Below are 26621 nucleotides of genomic sequence, written 5' to 3'. Positions count from 1 at the left end.
GCTAGAATGTAATCTAGGAGGTACGTGAGCTCGTGTGTGCCTACGGTCGATTGCTATCCGGCCGAGAAACTAGCTGACTCTCTTCGAAACTCCTCGATACCGGTATACTCACATTTTACGCTTCTGTTATACGTACATATATATATTTTTTCTTTTTCATTCTATCGATGTAATATACGGAACGTTCGTAGCCGAAAAATTGGGAAACTCGTAATTAGTTTGATTTGACTATAGGTTTCAGCGACAACGCGGGGGTCACGATACCAATTCTCAAACAAGTTGCGCTAGAAACTCGATGCGTCTTCGCGCTACGACAATGTTTTTTTGGAAGATGAGAGAGGTGATGGTTAAGATTAGAAGTAACGCGTAATCGAATTTAACGAATGGAATATTAACAGAGTTTGCGGTACACAAGTACATAGGTTATTAATTGGGTTGGTCACATCGTCCCGTACGTAATAACCGTCTATAATTTAATATTATTTGGTATTGGACACAGGGCAACGAGATTGTTTTAATGGGAATGCGATGGGAACGGCACGTGGGGAATTTGTCGATCGACTCCCAGAGGCGGTTGAAACTCGATTTACTTGGAGGTATCGTTCGCATTATCTCCGTGCGCGCGCGTTTCGCGGCACGCGTAACAACTCGGTTATTCGGACGTATCTTCGATATCTCGTCGGCTTCTCATCGACGAAACGCATCGAAAACGCATCAGCCGTGCGATATGGAACGCGGCAGGTGTATCGAAGATCGACCGGCTGGTTTGGATAACTGTGAGTGAGATTGATTCTGCTTGCGCTATTAATAATTCTGCTTGGTAGGTATATATCATCGAGATCTTGGCGTTATCAGTTACGCGTGCTCATTTGCTCAAGTATACGACAGGAAAAGCAGCTTTGATATTTATCGTTTCACAGGGATGCTTCGGGCGGTTTAGATCTCGACTTGCTCGACTGTTTTTCATGGATTAATTAAAAACGATTTGGTGCGGAGAGTTGGTCGAAACGGGTGACTTATCGATCGAACGAGAGAACTGTCCGATTGGCTCGATTCGGAAACGCATCAACGCAGAGAACCATAGGACGTGGAAGATCGCGTGAACGGCCAAAATAAGCGACAGTCGGAGAACCGATCGCGTCAGCGTTATCAATAATTCCCGTTGACGTCGGATAACGTCCCGAATTTGCACACGAACGTGCTATTCGATTAATTATTAATGCAACGATGCATCGAGCAATGCCGCGCCACTCCGGATCGCTCCGCGCGGAATCATTCTTTTCTGATATTTACGCCTTGACCCCGTATACCATATCGTTACAGATACGCGTTAATTGAAAACGTTCAAAATAAATTTCTCCGATTATCTTTCTACGTGACAGATTCATCTACGTCTATTTATAGCCATAATCATAATTCTATTCTATTAATTGCGTCTGGGGCTAATGACCCCATTAATGACCACCTCCCACCACTTGGACAGTACCATAGCCTCGATCTACCGTTTATACACCGTATATATAATATAATAAGCTTGTCAACTTACTCATCTGCTCTGTATACATTCCTTACAAACTTAGTTCGTCTACGAATTCGTGCTCTCTTTACACCTGAAACCTACTTTATGACCAATCTAATTACCTTAATCGTCTAATTGTAAATGCCAGCAATTTCTTTAACAAATTTAATCTTTTCTGTGACTCTTTATCCACTTCCTGGTACTTTGCTCACCTCGTCGTATGTATTTCCTAAAATCGTTTGCTTACTCTTGTACGAATTAATCTTTTCTGTTCTTGTTTCGCTACGTATAATTTTATCTTATTTTATACTTATGTAATTATACACTTACCGTAACAGAGGCTTCATCCCGTTGGTATTAACAAATAAACGATATTTATTAATTGTAGCTGGCAGCGGTCATCTTGAGATTTTAGGAGTTTGGGAGGAAATATCGCGGTGTCGATGCCCTGCGTAACTTAATTGAGAAAACAGAGGATCCGAGTTCGAATCTAAGTAAACTCGATCGGCTAAATATTTTTTCCCCTATATAGCATATTAAATTAGTCGAGACTCTGAAACGTATTTCAAGGAGAAAAATATCTCGTACTCGCGTAAAGTAACTATTATAACACCCAGTTATGGTGAGAGAGAACAGAGTTTTTATAGCGAGATTATTGCGATTGTGACAGCGGGAAGCAAAACGAAGGAATATTTCGCAGCTGGTTTCGGGAAATCTCTCCGCGATAAAGATCTCGCTACGGAATGAGTATTTTTCTCGTTTTTCGAAACGGCGGATGCTGCTGAATTGAGCATTCTACAAATGCGAAGTACACCTTCCGCGTTCGTACCTTTGGACGAACTTGGATGTGCCAACGTTGTTATCCTTCGCTGAAAGCCGAGAAGAGATAGAGATGGTATAGCGAGTGGGAAAACTTTGAAGCGAAAGCGACGATAAGTTCCTTCGCCATCCTTTTATTTTCTAGTTCAAGAACGACTGAGATTAAACGACGGTCGTTCAACGAAAGACGCTCGAACCGCTATCGTAGTACGACAAACTACACGAGTCCGACAGTTTAAACTTGTAAATATTGCATCCTGAATTTGGCATCGGCGATGATCGTCGGAGATACGTTGGATTACTGCCTTTCGAATCTTGTTGATAAATCGATTCACGGGGAAGCTGGATAATTTGTTGATGATATCCAGGTTATCGTACAAGTAGTTTTTTTCGGTGTATTTATTCCATCAATAATGAAAAATAGTTGTCAGATTCTGGCACGATTGAACGCTTTTGGAAGATTCGGATGCTGCCCCTTGCGATTTTGAAGTTAAGTTCTTCGCCATGACGCGCGCGTTCAGTGACGCTTTATCGTTCCGTTTTCACTGGGCGAACCTTCAAACTTTATTTCTCGGCGCACGAAACCTTCGGCTAGCTAGACGTTGGATCGCGATAAAATCTGACTTTCAAATGTTGGACAAAGTTTCGCTTCCATCGAAATTCCAATGATTCTGAGAAAACTTTGCACGATGACTCCATTTCCCTTGCTTGCCATTGTCCGCCACCTTGATTCTTTATTCTCGTGATAGTACAACGTATTTTACGCGTTCTCTGTGACCATTTTTGTTGAAGCAATTACTTCAACAAAAACTCTACATTTTTACTTTTGTATATCCGTGACCTGGAGATCGCTGTTACGAAGAGAATAGTATTTAGTGAAAAATACTCAAAATAAGGAGAGATCCATAATATTGTGTCCTTGAATATAAATTTTGTTTTGGATTACAAGGTCTAGGAACAAAAGAGCTGTAAGTAGATTTTTATTGCTGTTTTTTGTAGTCTTTAGCTAGAGTTACTACTACACCAAGGTTAACATTTTGGTAATGTCCTTTGTTGTAAATATATGAACGTGCTCCCTATCATATATTCTTCCTATTGTATTACAACACTGTAAAAGTGAGAGTCTGGACCAGCGTACACTATACCTATACTTATTTCAGTATATTTTTCTATTACAAATTCATCCACTCGTTCCTCTATCAGTGAACCTGAACAATTTTTTCGATCGGTTGGCCACGCAAATTCTTCATCGAAAAATAAAAATCGCCTGCGGTGGGCGTTTCCATATTTTGACTATTTCCTTTGTCCTTCTGTCTCCGAAACAGTTTCGATAACGGTTAACGCAGGCCCCTTTTCTCGATATTTTCTATCCTCTCTAAGTTTGATAACATTTGGGCGCCAGATGTTCTTGATACGATTTCACGAGCTTTTCCAACAAGAACAAGCGTGACGCAACTATTGTTTCCTCTAGCCGTCCATCTCCCCGGAATCACTACGAGTAACCGATAAACTATCCCCGTGCAAATCCTTGTTTGCTTGGTCGCTCCGCGCCGCGGCGCGCCGCCCATACAACCCCTATTCTCCGTTATACATCAGGACGCAGCTTTACGAGCTTTATGACCCGTGCCGAGAGACCGGGTCATCAGTGTTTTACGAGGCTTGTTTAAAGATTGCTCTGCCATCTCGTGCCGTTCCGACGGTATGTAATTCAGAGGGGTGGTTCTCCTTCGAGTCACAAGCACAAACGAAAGGAAGTCTCGACTCGCTAGGCCCTTGATAACCTCGATCACGGGATTAAAGTGCGGGCCATTTCGTTGGAACCGTTAGTGTCACAATAAATGACAATCGAGAGCGTTTTTCTGTCGAGGAAGGAGGACGGTGGAAGAAAGGGTGTCGCGAGGCAGAAAGCAAGTTGAAAAGAATAATTACGTTCGTAGATGGAAAACCACGTTTCGAGCGCGAACTACTCCCTCGTATTGGAAACGATTCAGACTAACAATCGTTTTTACTCGATTCCGCGAATCTCGTGAGCCGCGTTCCCCTGCGCGACTTCCTCAGACTCCTGTTCGCCGATCGTCCATGAAATCAGTCGCACTCGGCAACTCGAGACCGCGTTCTGACGTGCAACGTAATTTCCTACGTGCCTCTCGCATCCCTGTGCCCGGAAACACCGAGCAGACAACAATGAAACCGCCTCGGCGACGCGCTCGAGCCACTCATTCTTGGGAGAGATGCGTCTTTCCGCCGGCGAAGAAGTGGAAATTACATCAAAGGCGCGATTGTGCGGCCGGGCATTGTATCGACTCGCTCGATGTTTCGCGAGGCACGCGAAACCAGAAATAAACCGGGACGACGAGCAAGTTTGCGCATTGAATTCCGCCGCCTCGCAGGATTAGTCTCCTCTCGGCGAGCGAGCACGCGAGTCTGACGAATTAAACTTAGGTACGTTCGGCCGCGACTCTGGAAAATTGGAAACTCCGAACTCCGTTCCTCTTCCGCAGTGATCGCGTGGAAACGTGCCGGTTTAAAATTTCCGGACATTTATTATTCCGCACCGGGGATGGATAATAACGTCGCCCTCGTTACAGCTCCAGCTACGCTACATATCACGATTCATACTTGATGCGTTAATAACGTCGAGATAATTCTTCGGCGACGTACTCTACGGTGAATGGTCCATTTCACGCGTTACGATCATCCTCGGTGCCTCGTTTGCCCCCTCCCCCTTCGCTACCGATCATCAAAACTTTTCGTCGGCTGTGCAAATAAACGGTTGAATCGACGCGTTTTCAAGCGCGAGACGCCGCCGGGCCAAGCCGTGCCGAATCAGAGCTGCTTTCGTTTCGATGAATTTCCAAGGCGATTCCACGAGAACCTGGTGCAACAAAGGCGGGGCAGCGTGGAAATAAAAGAAGCCGACTTACACGGCCAAAATACTCGAAAAAGCGGCGTTTCCCGCGGTGGTTGCAGCGCAGAACGCCTTTGCCGCTTGTTTACCGACACTTCCGCGCTTCCGGCTGTTTCGAAAAAGCATCTACCAACGAATACGCGAAACGAAGGTGGAGCCGTTTGGGACGAAAGTCGAAGAAGCAGCACGGGCTAGAGGTGTTTCGACCTGCCTCCGAACCGCGAAACCAATGTACGGGCTGGCCCACTAATTAAGAGAGAAGGTGGGCAGGCCCCTTCTGACGGGGAAAATTTGTGTTTCCTGCACAAACGCGTTTCTGTAAACCTTCCCGATATACTGGAATCCTTTCTGCTCTCTCTTCTTCTCTTTCTTCTTTCCCACCTCTTTTATTATCGATTACCGGCTACGAGAAAATTGGGTAAAGCACGCAAAAGGGTAACGAATGTATACAAATTACCGACAGGTTGGTTCCTTTCCTCCTTCTTTTCGCGCCTCTTTGACTCCTTGAAGCAACTCCGTCAACATGCTCTAACATCGAGTCCCCCACATTTCGGTTTTCTTTTACTTACCTGATATTTTGCCTTGACTCCGCGCTACATCTTCCTCTTGATGCGCAACGATATCGTCGGTACTGATCTCCGAGCGTGTTTCGAATCGTCGAGGCTCTGTCAAGAGATTATCCGTTCCGCGATATCAAACGGGGGAAAAAATTGTTGCAAGCGGGGGAACGAAATCTCGAGAAGCGGAGTGGTTTCCTTGTGATTCCGACGAACGAAACTTTACTCGCGAGTAAATCGCCTTTATCGTCGGGGTGGAACGTCTTTTTCGTCTTTTTCCGGCAGCGGTAGATAGGTACGTACGTCGCGTATCGATATGCCAAACTGGAGTCGTCAAATTTTCCGACAACTTTTTCTTCGAAGCGATTTCTCGTTGAGTGGCGACATTCGATCGAATCGCGCGTCTCGACGATCGTCGATAGACGTTCCGTTCGATCGAGGAAGAGAGTATTTGTGCGTGGCGCGCATTCCTTGAAAGGAAGCTAGCGAGTGTAGTAAAAGAGAGACGAGAATAACTCAAACGCGTCACGTCGCTAAGAAATTTCAGCGTGTAGGTGGCGCTACGTTGGGTACGAGAAAGAGAGGGTAGTCGGGTCACACTTCGCGTTTTTTCATTCAGTATTCATTTACCATTCCGCTGCTCGGTAAAAGGGTACATTTGCATGGAAATTTTTCTCGGCTCGTTCCTGTCGAGAGGTGCCGTATACACATTCGCTATTCTATTTTTCACAAGAAAGGATTAAAGTATTTACCGTGAAACAGAACTTGTTAAAATTATCGCGCGTAAAGCACGAGCGTCGCGAACGAACCCTTCACCCGCAAATATCCACATGCCTTCGCTCGAGAAATTCACTCGACGTTTTTCAAAGACACCGTACGAGCTTTCAGTAAGCCTTCTTTTGAATCATCCGTGCATCCCGCGACACCCTTGCGTTTGACGTTCCAACTGGTGCCTCAGTTTCGGTCGGTTAATCCAGCCGGTACAATCAACGTCGTTGTGTCGCTGAATCCAGTAACGCTTTAAGAGAGAAACAGCTGAACAACGTTCGCAAACGCAACCTTATTAACCATGTTCCTTTCCGATGTTTCTGGATTCTCATCATTTTCTTCTTTCAACCAGAAAGGTTGTCTTCTTTTTCCAGACAAAGTGAGGTTTCGAGAACACCGCAAAATACAACTAATTTCGCGTTATCGTTCGACTGAAGCAACGAATTAACAGGTAACGAAAGAGCAGGTCGTAAAAAGTCAACTGGGTTCTTGTAATTCAAGAATAGCGGCAGTCTGGCGTAAATCTCGCGCGACGGTAGCAGTGCAGCGAAGACTCGCAAACAAAAATTGGCTAGATGAGAGAGGTCGGAGTTGAAATGATGTATTTATCGCGCGAGATGGCGAGATGTAACTTATGCGGCCGACGTAGAAGAAACGCAAATAGACAGCACCGAATCGAAACAAGGGAATAATTCTCTGACTGGTTGAAAAATTGCGCTCGGAAAGAGATAGCCGGCAGGCTTCGAGAGAAAAATGGCAAGCCAGTTGGTTGGGAAAATTTCGCGCTGCTTTCTCGACGCAGGCTATCGATTGATTTTTCGCCCCCCCCTCCCTTCTCAAATTGTTTTCTCTGAAAATCGCGTGGCAGAATGCCGCAATTAACGTGAACGTTAGGTTGCGTGCATTATCCAGTGGTTGTTCGTGACGCGTTTCCCGAATAAACACTTGGTTTTTCCGCGGTCGGGTAAAAGCACGGAATCCTTGGAACCCTTTTAATTCTCACTTTCACCCCGCTGAGTCGTCTGCGGGGGAAGGAAAAACGCGCGACGGGTTTACTCAGAGAAAAGAAAAGCGGCGAACGACGCGTCGGCGACGTGGCTCGTGGCGGCAGTGCGGAGAAAGATGAACAGACTCCACTCGCAAATGGAAATTGGTTGCAAAGGAATATTTACTGCCGACGTTGGTCTAGATGAAAAGCTGTAACTTATGAGGTGGAACGTTAACGAGAAGAACATAAAGAGTAGTGCAGGGACTCGCGACTGCGAGAAGTGCGGTATCACGATACGTAAGTTGGCAGTTTTGTCGTCGAGTTTTCGCTCGACGTGCACAAGATGCGTGGTAAAATTACCGAGTCGAAGAAAGCGAACTTTTAACGCGAACGCGTGAACTTTCCTGCGTTCGCGATCCGATATATCGCAGAAGATCGAAACTAGGAACGATTAGCGGCGGAGGGAGCTGACTACGTTGCAAGAAACGCGAGCACCGAGCTCGAAACAGGTCGTGTAAACGCCTTTATTGGTACCTGGGTCCGTACGGACGAGGGATGAAGTATTTAGAACGCACATCATACGCTAGACACATTGATAGATGGAAGAAGGCACGGTAGCACGGGAAACTAAAGGCACGAAGATAAATTAATACCGTGGAATTTCTGGGAGTTAGAGGGAAACTCGTGGTCGAGCTAGTTGGTAGTTCTGCCGTTCACCCACTCTACTCTTCCTCTTTCCTTTTCCCTGCCTCTCGTCCTCTTCTTCTGTTTGGCGAAGCCGTCTCAACTCGGTCTCCGTGAAGCATGGATCACCGACGAAGCCTTTCCGAATCGAATTGCAGCCAACTCCGAGAGAGACGCGCGTATCGTGTCTGACTATGTCCGGCGCCTCCCAGTTACGAGCCTGCTCCAGACTTTCCCAACCCATGCTCAACAACTTTGGATTTCATTAGATTGGTTAATAAAGCTCGTTATCCTGGCTACGCGTTAATCGGCTGGAAAGTGGATTGTATGGGATCGGTGTAGGTGTTCTGAACGGCGATTAATCGTGCTAATCGTATAAGTCGAAAAGCCGCGGTACGATTTTACGAGGGAGAAGGAAATCTGCATTTTTCGCCGCATCGACAAAAAATCAAAGACACCGACGTGAAGAAGATAATCGATAAAAATATGGTCTCAAAGACAATGACAAATGACATTAGCATTACTGGTACGCAAGTAAGGTGTACAAAGTAGTCGACGTTCGGGCCCGAGATTCGCTGTGAGTTCGAGGAGTCGACCAATCGCGCTGTCGCGTCATTGATCGAACACTCGGGCGACGAACGCAAAGAGAAGGAAAAAAAAAGGAAACCGGTAAAAGGGACGTCTTTCGTCCAATTCGTTAACTTCGTTGACCGGTGGTTCTTTGTGGTGGACTTTGAAATTAAATTTCCGGTCTTACGAAATTCGGAGAATCCTTTGCCAGACATCGAGCCGACGAAATTCGATCGGCAGTCGTGAAAATTTCGATCCACCAAATCGTTTCTTACTTCGTCTCATAAATCGTCACGCACTGAACGTGCGGCTGTCGTTAAAAATGATCGACGTAGTATCAACTGCAGCTCTGATAGATCGTTTAAGCGTGGTGCAAATACTTGCACACATATCACGCGTCGTGAAATTCTCGGTTGCCATGACCCTCTACTCCCTTCGATAAAGGCCAAACCACGAATGGGGCGTACTTCACGCGACCTCGCCTAAATGTACAGATTCTTATCGTATCCGGTTCCCATCGATGTAAAAGCTGCAACGTCGTACGGATTTTACGATCGCGCTATATCTCGGAGGCCACTGTACGAAATTAGGTGATATAGATATTTATTAATTTGCGCATATCATTCGATGGCATGCGGACTTGTGCGACGTGTCGGGTCGCGTAGCAATCCCGTGGCGCAGTTTCATGGTTATTTCACCGAGCTGCGCGTCGAGGCTGCGTGATAGTCGTACTTTTCTCAGTAGCACATGGATCGGGCAGCGAGACGCGCGTTTGCCACAAGATCGCCTCGGTTTCAGCCCTACGAACGGCAAGGTACGAGGGTGTTGCCAGTGGAAGCAGGCATTCATTTGCATTTCACTAGTCTCGTTGGCCTCGAGCTCCATTTCCCATTTCCGGCCATGTCAAGCATCGAAATGAAACGTTCATTCAAGCCAGCAGCCGCGGCCTCCTTTTCCCTCTCACGCGGCTCGCTGTACTTCGTCTTCGTTATCGAGCTTCCTTCCGCTCTGGAATAATTTTTCCAGCGTTCGACCTTCGATTCACTTACTCTTGATCCACCCACGTTATGTGCGCGTCGATCCACCCACCTACGATAGCGTGCTAACATTTTTAACCTTCGATTCGTTTTTAGATCAGTGGCTGACCGCGAGAATTCGCAAAATTCGAGGGAAAGAAGGTCGAACGTCGTCGCCGTAAAAACAGTGCACGGCAAACGACGAATCGAGTAGACAAAATCATTGGAAATACGGCACGGCGTGGTGCGGCGCGCTTGCATCGAATTTAGATTTAGCTGGTTCTTCGATCGCGAAGTCTTGCATTCGCTGCTTTGCGACCTGAAAGCTTTGTACGGAGCGTTCTTGTCGCGGTTCGCGTATACATTTCGTCGTGGATAATCTTCTCGGTATTCTCCCTACGGGCAAGAACCGAGACAATATTTTGGCAAGCAGTTTCCCCCGTTCCACTCGACTGATTCCCCCAGCATTCGTAGGTTACCCTCGAACGCGCGGAGGAAAGTGAACAAGGTTACCTCAAGATTTGCATATTTCTACTTGCGATCGAGCAGAGTCGAGTTGTTCGTTTGTTTTTCCATCGGATGCTCGGCCGATATCTTTGGAAAGTTTTTCCTCAAATTTTCAACCTCCCCGATTCGAATCTAAAGTGTGTCTATCTGCCGATTATTTAGCTGGCTCGTTAGACCGATCGGGAACGATCATTGTCGCGAACAAAGGAGTAAAAGTCTAAGGAACGATAGATCACTATTAGAAAATTGGATAGCGACTAGAGGGAAAACAAGTCGGTGTCGAAGTCGTTGGCCGAAATTCATAGACTGTACGTACGCCTTTGGATATGGTAGCTAGCCTTGGACGGTCGGTACCGGTTTGGTACCGTCCAGAGAGACATCGATTTACTGGCGTGCAACTCGATGCTCGTACACGGGCCAACATACACAGGCGTGGTAGATGTACGCGCGAGAGAACCGCTGTGTTGTCGGTCGGTTGGGGTCAGCTGCACATACGCGTGCACTTTCGCGTGCATTATTAGGTGAGCGACGTGTATTCGACATACACGACGTGCGTTTACCGGCACACGTATGAGCCAACTAATATCGGCTGACGGATGGATTTATCTAAAATTAGAGCTGCTGTCCGATCAGCCAGCCTATCGGGTTACCGATGTCTCGCTGACCTCTCGTTCCCGTTCACCTACAGACTCCGAGTAAAATTAGAGTCAACTGCTTCCTACCGACCACCAACCATCCACTGCCCTATCTTTAGACCAAGGTAAAGAACCCCCGCGATCCGGACACGCTTTTCTTCGATCCTGAACCTCGGTTTGCCTTGCGACTTTTACTATTGATCTTGTGGAACCTAGAAGCGGTCAAGCGGATGCTCTTTAGAAACATTGCGATCGAACTTGTTTGTCATCGCTTTGCAGTCCAGACGATCCGCCATAGAGCGCGCGTCCTTCGAGTCGTTCAAGGTTCTTTCGCGGGTTTTCGGATTTGACGGCATTCATTGATAGTTGCCGCTAACAAACAAATAGATTCCACGCGTTTATCTCAAGTGTGATATTCCGCAGGTTCACAAAAGAGAAAGAAAGTAGAACAACCGGGAATTGTACTAGCTTTCTCGAGTGAGGCGAGAACAATTAAATTGAAGCACGACCGGACTAGATCTTCCGGCGTCACGTTTGCAGTCGTTTCACGCTTCTCGAGAACGAGTGCACTCACTGGAATCGTTGCTCCTCGGAGACACTTCTCGCGGGGGGAATGAGCGGACGATTAGATTTCGAGTCACAGTTTTCCGGATTGTGCCGCGAACTGATCTTATGCTCCCGACTCTCGAGTATACCCCTTTGCGCTACTCGTGTTTCCAACCGAACAACTTTAGGGCCAATTTCGACGTGCCGTGTCCTCCTGTAAAAGATACGAAAAGAGGATGGGAGTTAATAGTCGAGCAAGTCCCCTTCCGTTCTCCTTATTTCGCGCCTTTCTCTACAGCGACGAATAGGGTAAGGGCGAGTAATCGACGTGAAGTAAACGAGTATTACCGTCAACGTGTTCTCGTAGATTAGAAGCCGAAAATCAGATTCCGTAGATCTCGATGCCGAAAATCGCGAGAAATCTGTTTACCTTTAACCGACTTTGATTTCGCGTCTCATCGATGGCGACCAGAAATCATCGGCAAAGAGGCGGAAGATTTTTTATCCGTTGAATTACGAAGAGTACGCGGTTAATGTTCGAACAATGCCGATTGGAGAAAGTATCGCGTCCAAAGTTTAATACAGCGGTCGATCCGTACCGCGTTACCGTCCGGTTCTCAATCATTTCAACTTTATGTAGATTTATAACAGCGTCGTATTTTATTGGCGGATATCGGCGGAGTCGTATTTATTCGGTGCACGATAGAGCGCCGCGGTTTGCCGCGTTCGTTTCTAAGAGGTCGAAGACTCTCTTTTTCTCTCCACTCTCCTATCGTCTTCTCGCTTCGTCTTACTCGCATCAGCAGAAAATACCGACACGACATCTCTGTATATTAAACTGTGCAAAACTATCGATCCGCGCGAATATATATATATTTATGTGTGTGTGTGTAGAGATATATAACCTGCGTCTTTTGACGTAAATAGATCTTTATTTATACGATCTATTTTATTCCATGGTTCGCGATCGCGACATACCTAGCACTTAAATTTTTAGCAAGCGGCCAATAGTCACGGTTCATGATATTCTGCGCAAATTCCGGAGAAAAGCATCGACGCATATCCAGTTAGCTACGCGTCCGCTGGTTGGTTCGTTTTAAGTGCGGGTATTTAGCAATTTATGGCTGGTAGTCCTTGCCGGAAACGCATCTCTGCGACGGAACTACCGGGTGGCTGAGCCGCGAACATCGCATTAATGTCAGCCAATCCAATTTCCTAGGAAACGCAGTGGACGAATTCGAGCGGATAATTTATTGCAACGCGAGTAACAGCGCGAGTAACCTCCGCGAACAACCATTTCAACGCAATTAAAAAGAACTCGGTTCTTTTTGGAGCACGATTTTCTAAAAATAATCGTTTTTCCAGTATTTTATTTCATTTTTTACGAGACTTGCCATGGAGAAGATATCGATGGACGTACGTACGTTTTTTAATTCGTGATGCGTTACGTAAGAATTCCGACATTTGAAAGTCAGATCTAGGGAATCGCGTGTAGAACGAAGCGACCGCGACGTTCGATTCCTAGGCCGAACAAACGTTTGTTCGTTTGCAGGACTGGGAAAGGTTTCCAGGATCACAATCGAAGTCGAAATTGCTGCGCGAAATTGCAAATCTTCTCGTGGTTATCTCGCGACGTCGATTAGAGATCGGTCGATGGTCTGCTGGCCGACTCTTATCATCTCGTTGCGATCGTAGCAGAATGTGGTTGTGCAGGCGCTCGACGTTACTCGCCGATTAAACCCGGTTACAATAGAATTTCCGAAGTCTCCGGAGAATCGAGATACTTTGGCGCCACAGTTTCGGTTTTCCCTTTTACATGTCGCCAGGTTTTCAGCTCTGTTTTCTCGTTGACGTCGAAGGGCGTGTAACATCCCCTCGTCCACCTCCCATCGGTCGCCTAGTTATTTCCGACGACCTCGTACTGCCTCCTTTTGGTCACGCGATCGCTCTTACGGGAATTTTCCAGGCTGTAAATTGCAAAAGTTCAGCCAGCAGTTCGGCTATCGTATCCCCGAAACTAACCGCTGTTTCTTTTTGTTTCAGATCCCAAGGCGTCTCTGTGGATCCAGGGCGAGCGCACTCGCAGGGTAAGTTTCCCTTAATAACCGTACACCGCCATTGAACTGCAAAATCACACGCGAAGCTAGTCTGCGAGTAGCTCGACGAAAGCGGAATAATATTTCCGTAAACTCGGCCAGAATTTTCGGATCGGACGTTCGTTCCCTCGGACGTTCTTTTATCGAGGTCTCGTATTTTGCACTCGTTACGTCGCGGTTCGTTTATGTTTTCCTCCCTCCTCTCCCTGCAACGGAAAAGAGGGATACAGTCAGAAGCTGAATAAAGATACGGGACGAAGGGTCGCATAAATTTAAGTTGCTTGCATATGCATGAACACAACGTTTTTTTTTTTTTTTACGGGACTTCTCTGCGCACCGTCAGATACCACTCGAAACAATGCATTCGCTCGTTATTTAGGGATTGCGAAGGATCCGTGCATTCGACAGATGCTGAATCGTGGCCCGTCCAATTGGATAATAGATCGAAACGAAAAATCTTGCATCCGGAATTAACATTCGTCACGTGCTTATTCGTACTCGGTTCTCTTTGTTTCTCGGCTCTTTTATTACGAGTCTCCGCTTTCTCCAGCTATGCGCGGTAATGTACATCCCGTTATCTTTCGCTCGAGATAAATCAGCAATACGTATTCGTGTTACAAAGAAACGCCTCCCGAACACTGAATACGAATGCAAGCCACGCACGTTCAACGTTATTTAGGGGGCTGCGAAGCACTCGTTTCATCGCGATCCAGACAAAAGGTTAGCTTACGCGGATCTAGAGGGTTGAACGGCTCCATGCGAGTGGTTCGCATTGTGTCTACCTAGAAAGGGAGATCAGGTGTCAAAAGCTTTACGAACCAAGCCTGCGTTCTATCTCCTTATTATCTATAACGCGACCCACGTTCTTCCGTATTTTTATCGGCCTCGGCTCGACTCGTCTCGTCTCGTCTTTTCTCGTCTCGTTTCGTCGTGTCGCATTCACACCGAATTAAAATTATCTTTCGTCAAGTTGTTGGCTGCGCGCTCGGATTCGGTACATTTTTATTCAAAGTTTAAGTATCAGGGAAGATGCAGAGCCTTGGAATAATCGCCAACTTTGATTCGCGCCTCTCGCGGTATTCTCGGGCATCGGTGAGAAACAATCAAAAGTCAGGCAGATAGCGAAAAGCAACGAGGCGCGAAATATTCCCGACCTCCCGAAAACTTTTCCATTCTTCGAGCTGGTTCGAGACAATTCCAGCGGAGGACGTCGATGATCGCGCGCTCGGTAACAGCGAATGTCGGGATGCGAAAAAGTTTCCGCGAGAGGCGACTAGGCACTTGGAAAATGATCGAAGAGACAGACGGCGGACGTTTCCAGTACGGTGAATCGTGAAATTTCAGCAGTCCCTTTGATCCGGCGAAAAGTCACATGCTTGAATTGTTAATGTCTACATCGTGCCGGCGTGCATACGTGCATAAATGCATGTTAATTCTAAGATAGCTGCGATAGTTTGCGCGAAACCGCTGGTCGCCACTGAACAAACGATGAAATTGACGCGTGATTCTCGCCGCGAAATACGCATCATCGTTCATTGCCATCCAAGAACTTGCGTGTACTTTATTAAATTTCGCCCCAACTTGATGAATCCGCGTCCTGAACACTGAACGTAAACGAAGAACTCGCTTAAAAAATATTTAATTGTTCGTAACATCGACAGTTGGGGCGTCGCAAACGTGGAAAGGGATTCGATTAAATTATAATGGGAGCAGCAGCGCCAACCGCTTCTATGTGTTTCACCGAGAAAAATAATCGAGCGACTCGCGGATAGCGGACAAACGAGCGCGGATGCTCGCCGCGAACCGATGGAGTAGATTTTGGTGAAGCAGCGGTCGACCATCTGGTCGTATGGAGTACACGCGACGCCCCACGTGCAATCCGTGGAAAGAAATCTATTACTGAAGTGACAGATCGGCTGTTAGTCGACGAAAAACGGATAAACATCCTTCCGAAACAATTTGTTTTGCGAGAGGCAGACGCGAGAAATCTCTTACGATGCTGAGTGAAGAAAGAAATCAAGGATGAACGAGGGTGAAAAGAAGAGAAGATGGACAGAAAAAAAGAGAGGCGGATGACACGAGGGACGTGGCCAGGGCACCTTTGAAAGTCGTTACGAGCTTGGATGCCGCCCTTCCGCCCGATCAATATTGCGTTGGTGGGGCCGAGGCATTGCGAATCGCGGCAAGGGACGTCAGGGGGTGTCGGAGAGGGTGAAAGACGAGGCACAGCGGGGCGAATGGAACGGATCCGTAGCTGCGGAGGAGGCAAAAGTCGGGTCGGCGGGGTGTCGAGGGGTTCCGAAGGGGTTCGCTGGGAGAAGAGGGGTTGAGAGAGTGCGCCGACAGTGGGGGTTGTTTGGTGGGGGCGGTAGTAGAGGAGCGAACACTGTCATGGCGCCGCGCACCACCGCCAGCCAAGCGGTACCTTCAACTACTCCCTCGCGGTGTGTGACGCGCTCTTCGCGATTTTTCTACTGAATTTTATTGGAATCGTGGCGCGCGCGAGCGTGCACCGCGAGTGTCGAACGATTCGCCCGCTCGAGAACTATCGGCTGCTTTCGAAACGCATCGCCTTGATGTTCGGAGGCGCGCGCGATTATCCGCCGCGACCGATTCGTTGCACGAACGTTGTGTCGCAGTCGTGACTTCGCGGCCTTATCGAAAGGAACAGCAACGCCGCGATCTTTTTTCTGTCAGACGAAGCCAAGAGATTCTTGGAAGAACAACACGAGGCGAGGAAACAGAGTGCGCTAACTCGGCCAACGGATCGCGAACTGTGCTGCGAACGCTGTGCGAGTCAAGTACGACGTTAGCGTCGAGTTATCAGTGTCGGTGTCGAAGCGAAAGGGAAAGAATTTTTTAGTCTGTGTCTATCACGAGAACGCCTCGTATCGACCTCGAATCTCTGAATCGAAGGTCGAGGGTCTGGCGGTGTCCGATTCGTCGCTAAGCCGGCGCGAACACGGTGCGGTTGAGTTTCGCGACTGACGAAAGGAGCGAATGTCGCCGAAAATCGACGAAAGTTCGTGAACCGTGAGGTGAATCGATGGTGCACGCGAATCCGTGACACGATCAGTTCATTGGGTGGTAGCACGCACGATGTCGCGGCGCGATGCATCACGTGACTAAGAACGGACCGTAAAAGAAGGACAGACAAAACGAACGGTGGAAAAAAAGAGCGGAAGAGGCAAAGGATACATTCCAGCGAACACCTTGACGGGTCCTGACCAGGCCATCAAGAACGTGGAAAGTAGGCGGAGGTGGCTGCCGCGAATGGATCGCGTTACCATCGGTCGAATCTCTCAGTGACGAAACAATCTACCGAGAGTAACAATGTCCTAGCGAAGGCAGGAGTTCGTCTAGACCGACCCCCTCGCCCTGTTCCGTTTCATCCAAAAGAACCTTAAAACCCATTTCGCCTTATGATCCTCGGATACCGTTCTCCGACTGGTTTGCCAATCGACGCACGACCACCTAGAAAATCCTCCTTCTACGCACATACACAACGATCACCCCGTAGAAACACACGTGCGCAAGTACCGTGCACTACCTACGAGGTCTCGTTCTAGGGACACGCGTACTCGCGTGCATGACACGTACGTACGGTCAAAAACCCGCACGCGTTTTCTCCGTCCTCTTTCCCTCTGATCCATCGCAACTTCTCTGACGCGAACGTGCGTTTACACAGCCACGTCGATGCCAGAAAGGAACGTGCTCTCCCACACGCGTCCCCGCCTTAGCCGTTAACCTCTGTAGCAGTGTACACCTAGAAACAACCTCGCGCGCGGTTGTACCCCTCCGACACACACATACGCCAGCCCCCTGACGTATACTCGAAGGGACGCGTACAGAGACAGGCACGAGCTTCCCGAATCCAGCCAAGTCCAAAATCCTTAATCCCGTGGGGTGATCCTGGCCCCACCCGTACGCCAAGGAACCACACCCCGGCGAGAGAAGAAACTCAGGATACAGACTTATCGGGTTCGTGGTAAGCTTTCACGTTTGCTACACGATTCTTTTCCTCCCTCCCTTATATCTTTTTTTCTTTTTTCCTTTTGCCTCTTGGCATTGGGATTTTGTCGCGAGGATTCGATAGGTGCATAAAAGCTAACCGCGTGATCCAGGGAAAGCTCTCGGATCGAAAATGTTAATTCTCTCGGCATCGATGTGAATGGTTGTTTCAAGGTTGTTGGTCCATTTCGCCGTCAACCCTATTACCTGCTGTGGCGTATCGCCGCGTCGTCTTCGCTGCCACAACGTTCGCCGTCGATCCATCGTTTCTTCTCGTCGATGGATTTAATAGCGCACATGGCCTCGCTCCATGCTGGATGCAAGTTGCAACGCGGCTGCGCAGGTTAGGTTTGCTGAGGCCGCGGCGCGAAGGGCGGGTTAAGGGCAGTGCAAGGATATGCCGCGGGCTGGCGTTTTCGTGCCACGAACTTGGAACTACGCCTCACACCTGGATCCACCCCCTGCCCGCCCGGATCGATCGAATTCTAGGCGCGCAATTATTTTAAATGCGATTATACCGAACCGCTAGTGGATCTCGCGGTTTTCCGAGCAACATGACCCCCTCCAACTGCCAGCTCCACGAAAACGATACCGCACCGATCTCGCTTTCAGCAAAATTAATCGTCCTTCAGATATCGCGCTCAGATTCACGACTATAACGATCTAGCGTTTGAGAAATTGTGCGACTCCGACTCATGTTTGATTCCGACCAATTCTTTTTATTCGTTGATTGCACGAACATTGTCAGTCTGTTTACCGCTAAACGCTTGTCTGCGATTGATCGGCACATCGATTCTCGATTGCTTCGTCGTTTACCGCGTAAAATATCGCAGTATCAATTTTCGATTGAAAATGTCGAGTTGTTTTTTTCGAACGGAAAAGTTATCGCAAAGTAATACCGAGGAAGAGTTTTTCGTAATTGACGAAACGCACGTTGCGATGGGGGATCACTTTTTCCATCAGCCATCGAGAGTCGTTAATAAAATCGCAATTAAAAGTTTTGTCGGACCGTGGAAAAGGGGCAGAACGCGATGAAAGAAGATAATATTCTCTGTGAATCGTGAATGTATCTCGGAACCTCGGAACGAAATTCGATCGATCGAGTCAGAAATCGATCTTCTAGAATACCTGGCGGCATACTTGATTTCATTACCCCTTTGATGTATCCGAGCCAGGAAATGCACGAAGAGCACGTTTACGGTTCGTTGGATGCAGCCAACCACTGACAAACCTCTCTCTTCGAGCTGGTCGAATATAACTTACAACCTCGCTAACTATCAATTTGCGGTAATTTGTGCATACCGTCGATTTTTCCTCCCGCGACTAACTTATGAGGTTGTTACACATGGCCTAAAGGCTCTTGGTTCGAGAATTATCGAGCCTTATGTCGCGTTATACGTCGAAACGTCTCTACGTCGCTTATGCACCTGTGCCCGAATCGATTCATCGCGTCGAATCGTCATTTCCATAGCCGCAAGGTGTTCGATCGATCATCGTATCGTTGCCACGATCCTCGTGAACGGTGAAAAATAGAGAAACATCGGCGGGATTAATGCGAGGTTGGTTGCCGTTTTAATAAAGTACGCGTGGTACCGGCAATCGGTCGAATTGCATTTGCTAATAGGGTCGGTCTGCGTGAGTAGTACTCAGCCACGGCTATTCGTTTTCGAATTAGCATCTCCTTTTAACGTGTTTTGATTTAGTATCTGCTTTTAACGTGGTTAAATTTATAAGCGTAGTAGCGAGAATTATTTTCGGGTTATCGGTAACCCGACGAATTAATTATTTCCTCGTTTTGTAACTTATATCAACGTAATTAACCTTTCGAATTTCATTATATACGAGAGACGAATTCGATGCAGTCAGGCTTGCTGTGCGCTTTTATGTAGTAGCCACTCTAACCGTTTGCTCGCTAATATTTCGAGTAACTAAATTTTCCTGGTTAATTCAACGTACCGAACATTGCCCGAGCATCGTGCCCGATAAATGGTATCGCGAATTTGTTGCGCGCGTTACTCGAAACAGTAATTCGGTATGCTACATATAAACTCAGCGTCGAAGCACAGTTAGATCAAGTACAACGACGACGCAACGCGACGTTACGATAAAGCGCGATTTAAACGTGCAGTTCAATTTTTCTCGGTGACACGCCGCGCCGATAGTAAATTGGCACAAACACGCGTACGAGGATTCTTGGTACGACTGGCGATACAATCAAGGAGAATTAAATTGCATTTTGTTAGCGAGCTAGCCAGGTGAAACGAGTGAAATTGCTGAAACTGCTGCAGTCGACTCAACTATTCGCTGCGATGGCACCGCGCGATTCGGATATCAGCCAGCAGGCTTCGGTTAATTTTGACCGCGAATCGAAATCGTTACCCTTCTCGTAGTCGGCTATTTTCCCGTGGAGCGAAATTGCACGTCGACATTTGGAGAAAAACGCCGCCTTAACGGAAAACCGGTGCGCGACAGCGTAACTTTTTCGCTCGGTCATATAAAACGCAAACTATTTCCCGGGAACGACACTGGCATGGTCGTTTTTCAAGGGGGTACTCGTGTCCTGTACACGGCCGCTGCAATTGCAACGTTAACGGAGTTGAGGGGATGGGGTTTTTCGAACGGGAAACGGCATCGTCGTTCGCGGTGTAGCGCTTACAACAGAGGGCCGTGTATCTCGCGCGTTTCTGCCGACCAAATTCTCGTTTAATCTCTCTTGACCCGATACGCCTGGCCGGAATTCCCTGGCGCCTCGAATCGACTAAAAACTGCTGTCGCTGCGGAATTGTGTTTCGTTTCGAATGCCGCGTCCACCCCTGCCTATACAACCGGTGAAACTTATTACGCGAGTTGATCGAACGGCTAAACGGGAAAGTGGAGCGAGTACCATCGTGTTTTCGTCCAGCTTTCTTCAGGAATCGATTCGTCGTATCGACGAACGTTTGCGTTCAACTCAAGACTGCGGGAATGAAATTTAATCGTTACTCTTGAATAAATGCATCGTCACTGTTGTCGAATGGTTTTTATCTAGTAGCACGGCTATCAACAGCAGAAGGGTATTGATTGACCAATCATGCAAATCCACAATGCCGTACTCTCTGCTTTCGTGTTTTTCCGATTTCGTCGTTCCGCCGTTCCTAGACAATTTCTGCTGCTCCTATTATTAATTCGTTGATCTCGCACTCGTGCCACGAGCACGAACGGTCGTTTGATTTCTCTGTTTCGAGTAGAAGGAAGAAAATGCCGTTTTCCAGTCGAACGAAATCTATAAAACGTCCATGACCGCATCTTTGAGCAGATTGCTTAAACATTAAATATCGGTCTCGGACACAATCCGCTTGTCACGTAACTGTTAATTTATTCAGCGGTTCCTTCGCGATTTTTTCTACCCAATCTGACACACTGACAAGGGCCGAGACAATATCTGTCCTTCGAGTGGTGACGCAAGACCCGATCGAAATTCTGGCCCGAGATCGTGCTGATTCCTTGAGCACGCGATGCCTTTTCCTCTTGGTTCCGTAGGTCGAAAGTTGAAGGTCTTTTTTCGGGCCACGAGCAGGTAACGTGCCACCTCGGCCTCCATCCAGCTACGTGTACGCCAACGTGCAGCTACCTGGAGTCGAATAGATCGATCGAACGGAAACATCCAAATGGAAGGAGTGGAAACACAGATATCTTCGGAAATCCAGTACTCCCGTGGCTTATTCGATCAAGTTAACAGTAAAATAAAGGCGTACGAGATAAGATTCGACCCTCTTAAAACAAGTTATTGTTCTAACGAAACGTTGATAATCGAACGTTATCGACGAACGTGGATTCCCCGTAGAGACAAACATCGGGGCTGATGTCGGTATGAATATGTCGAGAACGGCAGGTGGCGGACGACAGGCGTGTACGAATTGATGACGTTACGCGTCGCGTATTCTAGAAACGGTATAAGTTATACGTTAATTTATTGTTTCAATTATAACAAAAAAGGAGAAGTACACGGATGGTAACAAGGTTACGTTCGCGCCAAGTAACATTTAATTTACGCTATTGGGTCTCAGTTAAAGGAACGTCCGCTGTAATTATGAATTGAACAAAGAAATCGAAAACCTCGTGTTCTCCACATTTTGCACGATACCATCTGGTTGACTGTTCCATTATCGTTAACCGCCGCGGTTGTTTGTAACTCTTCGCGCATAAAACCGTCGAGCATGCGAAAATCACTCAAGAATGAACAACAAGACGGTTGAACCAAAGAACTCGGGACGAGCTTTCGAAAGCGTCGTACGCGTGCAACGTTATTGACGCATGGTGCGCAAATTTATCCGGATTAACGTAGCACGTGAATGCGTCGCTTTATGGAAAATCGATTTTCATAAAACCTTCAATTGCGCGTTGTAACCGCGCGCGTGCCGGCATCTATTGCATTTACACTTTGGAGCCGCGAACGATGTAATTAAACCCGGTCATCCAGTTAACCGTGTTTCTGTGTGAAACGCAATTAAACCCGAGCGGCCTGCAGTCGCGTTCTCGCGACGGATTCCTCCAACCAACTTTTCAAAGGATATATCGATCCAACTATCCAGCCTCTTTGCATCATCTGCGCTTCGAAAATTAAGAGGACTTCGCGCTGTGATGTTTCCTCGATAGCGCCTTCCAGCGAACTTTTCGATGCAAAAACCAAGCATTCAAACACGAACATGGATCGTGTTGATTTCCAAGCAGAAACATCCTCGCGATTGATTTATCCTCGTAAATGAACTAAGCACAATGACCGTATAGTGCAATGGACGTGAGCACTCGAATGCCAGTGCAGTAGCTGTTTATCACCGCCGACGTCAACCTTGTCCAGTCGATTTTTCTTTTGTCCGCTTCTACAAACATTTTAATACCCAAATGAATATAGTTTGCATTGATTTTTCCCGGGCCTCGGTATACTCTGCGCTGAATTTTCTTTTGTCACGGCTAAACTGACCTCGATGTTCTCTACCTCACTTTAGCTGTACGCGACGCGAGCGACAAATCTTCTTTGGTAGCATTATACAAAAGTTACGGCAGCGATTTCGTACAGGCTGGATCACGAGATGATCTCAGAGGTGGTAGACGCAGGCCGCCTAATTCGGCCTTAATGGACTTTTAAGCGGAATTTAAACGCGTCCGCATATCCATCGTAGCTCAGACACATCCTCGTCGTCAACTCTTCTTCACCACTCGTAGCTTCTTAGCCTCCGACGATTACGTTACCTTGTATCGCGCCTCTCTTTAACCCGATAACGGTGGAGTAGGCTTTCTCGATGGCATCGCCGCCATCATCAGCAGTTTCCTTTCTCTTTCTTTGCGACGCCTAGCCGTGTCTCCGTCTGGTTAGAACGACCAGCTTCCGTATTGTGCAAGCGGACTTGTTTCAAACTTCGTGTTCGGCTAAGTTTGCACCACGTGCTTTAGGCAGCTCGTAGACGCCGCTTAAGCACGACCATCCTTGTTTCCGTGGCTTACGCTTGTTACAGGGCTACGTGTATGCGGGTGTGTGCCTGTGTTTGAATTTGTACGCGCAGCGTCGCGTCGTCGTGAGTTATCGCTAAAGGAGACTTTCGATACGTCAGCGGTCCCCAGATCCACGAGGTTGAGAGCGGCTGTAGCGAACGCGCTCAACGTCTAGATATCATAACGTGGGAGAACTGTCTTATCATCCGTTATTTATTCGTTGACGTGATGTTAAAACTTGGTTAGGTAAATCGGATTCGAGTCAGTGCAATGCCCCGGCAAACGTCTGATAAAATACGCCCTACGGTGCTACCGGAATTTACGATGTTCGCGAGAACTTTTCTACTTGATAATCCGCATACCGTCGAGACGGGCCAATAATTCACGAGGAATCGTGGCGAACCTACGCATCAGATATCTTCGTAGCACTTACGTTGTTTCGTACTGGACCGGCGAAGAAACCATCCGTACCTCCGTACCTTTCACGAAATTTCAATTCGATCATTTCTATCAGAGTTAATGGAATCACGCGATGTTATTGTTAACCGTTTGAATCCCAGGGGTCTTTGAAAAAATAAGGTCGAAAAATCCCGAACAACACGATAGTGCTTGTCTTAATCGATTGCAAAGAGAAACAAGCGGCGCAATAGCGCCCGTCATATTTGTTATTTTATGAAATACATTTATATTGTTATATACGCGTACTATTAGTTTATAAATATTTCAAGTTTTGTTCAAGAAAAATTATTAACAAAAGAACCATGAAATACAAAATACCGTCAGTCGTCCGTGGCGTTCAGATGTACTGGGATTTTTCGACACAAAATCTAAACACCGCGATCGTGCTGCTTGGGACTCAAACTTTGCAAACCTTTGGCATTTGATGTACGAAGTATGATCCACGGGGAACATCGCGAACGAGGAAAATTTCATAGATCCAGTAAATCAAAGTGCTCTCGGATCACGAATTGAAAATGCGTTCGATTTGAAAACCCGATGGTATGGCAGAGGGAATGATCGGCTGACCCAGTGGAAGTCGAACCGCGGCGATATTGCTTTCTCTCGGGGAAAAATACGATGGACAGAGTAAATTCTCACGACAGCAATTTCCCTTTCGGCGCTGTTGGTCCGGGAATGAGCTTATTGGCGCGCCGCCTCCGAGAAGCCGGTTCGGCGTCAGTGATTGTCAGTGGCAGCACGGTCGAAAGAGAGATGAGAAGAAAAGAGACGAGAGGGACGGTTAAGTGCACTTCCCTATGGTACATTTGATTCAATTGCAGCTGCGGGTAGCTGACCGAGTCGATAAAGATTCGACTTCGTGCAAAGTCTTCTTCTTTCCAGGTATTTCCCCGGTCGTAACGAGCCGAATTTCTCGCTTTTTTCTTCGTGGCCCCACTGTCCTCGTTCACTGCTTAACGCGTCAAAAAGAAAAGAAGAAAGATCAGTCAGCTCCTCCACCTCTGAACCCCTGTTTCCTCCTTTCACCGTCTCGCTCATTCGATGCTTTCGAATGGTCCGTGCAAATTGTGACTTGCTTAACACATCCCCTTTGCCGCGTTAACCTGGAAATCATTGGTCCGAGGTTCGCACCTTGGAAAAGATGGATCGACAAGAAAGAGATCGGTGTAGATATGTGCCAGAGGGAAGAACGTTGATTAAGCGCGAAATTACGAGCAGCCCGTGTACAGTACTTTATTTGTCCCACGGTTTAAGCGTATCGTTAGAGCGTGTTAATAGCGGAGGATAATTAACTCTTTTTGGATTATGTCACCGGCCCCGATAACTTCCATAAATGTTCGACAATGTGATTCGCATTGCGGCACCGTAATTTCGCACGAACCACCTAAACGATCGGCGAATTTCGATAATCGAGTTGGATATCGATAAAAGAAACGCGTTCCGGTTGCTCGTAGCATGCGGAAAACAAAGCGCATGTTGGACGCATCGATCGCCGACCTTACGACCTGGTGGCCAAGTCGTTTTGCCAGCGCACGAATGAATAACTGAACGAGCTTCCAGGAACGGTATGCGGCCAGTGAAAAGTTGATGAGACAACTTTGGATTTGTTCTACATTCCGGGCGGACGGTTGGCCGGGTTGCGACCGTTTTACGACGAAACCTATAGGTACCATCCGGCACACGGAAACTAGAAGTAAGAAACTCGGGGGTGCGGGTAATTGAAATTTTTCTTCCCCGGGTGAACGGCCGGCTGTTGCTCCGCCTCCGGGAGAAGGAATTAAAAGAGCGGGAGGAAATGCGCCGTGCCTCTTGTTTGTTTCTCCCGTTTCACCGTATGGAAAGCTTTACGATCTTTCATAACGGTAGAAGAGGCGGTCAAACTCCTTTCGTACGTTGAGTGAGTGCATATACCGAGAGCTTTAACGTTATTACATCGCGAATCAAATATACTTGGAACCAAAACCGCGAAGCTCGTAAGGATATCTCTGTGGAGAGGATTTTCTCTCTCGCTTAGCCGGCAAACATTCGACGCGTCGTTCCGATCGGCCGGAAACCGACGAATTGAACGAACCAGGGGAACTGCAGGCCGAGGAAGGAATCGCAGGGAATACCAAGCAGGAAATCGCGGAAGGGCGGTATACGAGGCGCGCGGGAGCTTTCGTATCGGCGCTCGAAGAAGGTAGCCGAACCCTAAACGCGGTAGAATCCTTGGAATCCATCGCCACGCCGGCACCGCCGCAAAAGTTTCAGTTATTTCGGCGTGTTCGAGCTCGTGCCGGGTATCATTTCACGGATGCCTGGTGAGCGTACTCGCCAGTCGCATTTTGGTATTCCGCTGGCAGTTTTGCGGTCGACTAGGTGACGATGCTGTCGCAGCTGGTGCTGGCGACGCGTTTTGCGGGGCTCGCGGTTGTTGCGCAGTGCTACGAATCGCCGCTAGCACGCTAAATGCTTTGAGCTTTACGCCGCTATGGTGTACCGCAAATATCGTCGGAACCTTTCCATAAATGTATCGCGACCAGTCGCGAGCTGTGCTGAGAATAACGACTGTACATCGCGCAAACGCTTCGCTCCACTGTAATTAAACTCGTCGTTGCGCTCGGTGTCGGAAGAAAAAACGCTAGTACTCGCGTTCTCGCGTTTTTATTCCTATTCTCGTCAGGCCACGCGAAAATCATCACTGTCCGCTTTTTTTCTGTTAACATCAATCGCCATTGCGGAAACGTAGACGGTCTGCTGTGCTGTATTCCATTATCTACCGTAACTTTGTTGTTGGAAAAGTAAATTTTCATTGCGAATTTGCACCACTACGAATTGTTGCTAGTCCGAAACATATCTTCCCGTTTATCATGTAATTGTGCAAACAGCGAGAATCGGTCACGACCTTCTGCACGATCCACTGGGGTCGAAAGTATCCAAGAATTATTCGTCGGATCTTCCCTCTGATTTCGCTAGTTGAAATTTCACGACGCGTTATGTCGCGGAGTCGTTTGGTGCGGCAAGAAATCACGCGAGCGCGAAACGAGTCGTTTTTCCGATAGGGTGCCGGTTTGGCCGGTGGTAGGCTTA

General features: G+C 47.6%; 1 protein-coding gene across 26 annotated transcripts in view; it reads left to right on the top strand.

The window, feature by feature from the left end:
• Positions 1-26621, top strand: part of LOC126914266 (protein turtle-like) — a 152235-nt gene that overhangs the window by 78080 nt on the left and 47534 nt on the right. For 22 of the 26 annotated variants that reach the window (XR_007709620.1, XM_050717948.1, XM_050717944.1 and 19 more), the window contains exon 3: positions 13561-13604. The gene's annotated coding sequence lies outside the window, so the exon portion shown is untranslated. Of the gene's footprint in view, positions 1-9609; positions 9628-13560; positions 13605-15991; positions 17602-26621 lie in introns of those variants that run through there. The other 4 variants (XM_050717963.1, XM_050717936.1, XM_050717938.1 and 1 more) reach the window with 3 other exon arrangements.

Source organism: Bombus affinis, chromosome 3 (assembly GCF_024516045.1).
Source record: "Bombus affinis isolate iyBomAffi1 chromosome 3, iyBomAffi1.2, whole genome shotgun sequence".
NCBI classification, from domain to species: domain Eukaryota; kingdom Metazoa; phylum Arthropoda; class Insecta; order Hymenoptera; family Apidae; genus Bombus; species Bombus affinis.
Note: the sequence above shows the minus strand (reverse complement) of the source record. Positions and strands in the feature narration are given on the sequence as shown.